This window comes from Pseudorca crassidens, chromosome 4 (assembly GCF_039906515.1).
Source record: "Pseudorca crassidens isolate mPseCra1 chromosome 4, mPseCra1.hap1, whole genome shotgun sequence".
NCBI classification, from domain to species: domain Eukaryota; kingdom Metazoa; phylum Chordata; class Mammalia; order Artiodactyla; family Delphinidae; genus Pseudorca; species Pseudorca crassidens.
This window is the reverse complement of record NC_090299.1, coordinates 153,699,141-153,701,791: the sequence shown is the minus strand read 5'-3', so window position 1 is coordinate 153,701,791 and position 2,651 is coordinate 153,699,141.

Genomic DNA, 2,651 nt, shown 5'->3' with positions numbered 1-2,651 from the left:
AGACATGGAAGCAACCTAAATATCCATTGACAGATGAATGGATAAAGAAGATGTGTGGTACATATATACAATGGAATATTACCCAGGCATGAAAAAGAACAAAATGCTATTTGCAGCAACATGGATGGACCTAGAGACTGTCATACAGAGTGAAGTAAGTCAGACAGAGAAAGACAAATATCATATGATATCACTTATATGTGGAATCTAAAAAATGCTACAGATGAACTTATTTACAAAACAGAAATAGAGTCACAGTTTTAGAAAACAAACTTATGGTTACCAAGGGGGCAAGGAGCGTGGGATGAGTTGGGAGGTTGGGACTGACATATACACACTAGTTTATATAAAGTAGATTAATGAGAACCTACTGTAGAGCACAGGGAAGTCTACTCAGTGCTCTACAATGACCTATATGGGAATAGAATCTAAAAAAGAGTGGATATATGTATATGTATAACTGATTCACTTTGCTGTGCACTTGAAACTAATACAACATTGTAAATCAGCTATACTCCAATAAAAAATTAATTAAAAATAGAAAACCACAGAAATCAAAGTACATGCCAATGAAGAATAATACATATAGAATAAAGTTGTGCTTCTGTAAATAGGGATAATGTAACCCAATTTCACAACAGTGGTTACAGGAAAGAAATACAATGCAATTGGGTACAGGTACACACAGTGTTCTTGTTCCATTTGTAGTTTTCATTTCTTTGGTTAGGTTGGATATATTATTGTTTGTTATGTTACTCTTCATTTTTATATAATGAAATATTTATTTTAAAAAAATAGAAAATACACCCACAATTAGGTAAATTAAATGGCTAAGAATTGCAAACATATATTGGGATGTGTCATGGAACTCTTGGATCTTGGCTAATGATGGAGATGGATAAATGATATGATATCATCCTTGGTGTCATAATTGAATATTAGAACCTCCAAGCTCATCCAATATATTTCTATCTTAACATTCTTTGAAATAAAGTACTGCCTCCCTCTTTTCCTGCTTTATTTAATTACCAACTGCATGGACTAATCTCAGCTTCATATACCCCAAACTATAAAATAATATACAAAATCATATGTGTTTTTCATTCATGAAAAATAAGGTCACTAGCTTCTTGAAATCACAAGACTTCCTTACAGCACTAAGCTCCCACACCTTGAGGGTGAAGTCCTCCTCATGGTTCCTGATGAGGCTGCAACAGCAGTCACCACATTCACATTCCAGCCCAGAGGACGGAGAAGGAGAAATGGTTTAAGGACATTGTCCAGCACATGCAAACAGTATTTCCATTTATATCTTTGAGGAAACGTTTGTCACTTGACCACATAAACCTTCAAAGGAGCCTGGAAATTATGATTATTTTTATTGAAGTGTAGTTGATTTACAATACGGTGTTAGTTTCAGGTGCTCAGCATAGAGATTCTGGTTGTTGTTTTTTAAAGATTATATTCCATCATAGGTTATTACAAGATACTGAGTAGAGTTCCCTGGGCTATACAGTAGGACCTTGTTGGTTATCTATTTTATATATAGTAGCATGTATGTGTTAAACTCCTAATTTATCCCTCTCCCCGTTTCCCCTTTGGTAACTATAAGTTTGTTTTCCATCTTTGTGAGTCTGTTTCTGTTTTGTATATAAGTTCATTTGTATTATTTTTTAGATTCCACATGTAAGTGATATCATATAGTATTAGCCTTTCTTTGTCTAAAACTGGGCATATTGACACATGTATCTAAGATTCAGGTTTTAAAGGCAAGGTGAGAGTCGTACAGAAAGCTGAGGTCTTAGACACATCCAACAAGCAGCATTCCTCCCATCAAGGTGTTCTTGTTACTTATTTCTGCATAATGAACTACCCCAAAGTCAACGAATCAAAGCAAGAATCCTTGATGTTCAAGGTCGGTGGGTCAGGAATTTAGTAGGACACCACCGAGTGATTCCTCTGTTCCAGGGGTTGACTGGGGTCGTGTGGTGGCATACCGCTGGCAGCTGGCTGGTGCCCAGGGTATGAGAAGGCTTTGCTTACATCAGAGACTTTGGTGGGCGTGAATTGAAAGTTGGCTGAGTTGGCCCCTTGGGCCTCTCCATGTATTCCCATAGTTTCTTCACATCATTTCTCCAGTAGGTGGTTGCTCTTTTACATGGTGGCTTAGACTTCAAGGGTGGAAACTCTAAAGAATCAGACTTTGAAACCGTCATGACATACCTTCAAACACAAGAATGGACAAATGGGGTCTAGATGTCACCTCATGAGAGAGGAGCTGTCAAAGAGTGAGTGGCCATCTTACTCCTGCCCTCCAGACAAGACACTTTTCAGGGTTATTTTGCTTACTCTTATAAAATCTGAATCCCATTGCTCAAACTGTAGAAAATAAAAAGAAATACGATGGAGAGTTATCCTAGATACAGATTACTTACAAAAAGTAATTTATTATTGTAACTACATTGTAGGATTTTTACAATGTAAAGTTCTGGAAGTAATTACCAACATTAAAAAAAATTTTTTTTGAGGAAAAATAGTTTGTTGTCTTCCTTTTGAGTCAGTCTGAGTGAAAAATCCTAGTGTCACACCTTTCATAATATAGTTTGAATAACAAGAAACTGTATTTTAGGGGTATGTGTGTGTGTCTTCTA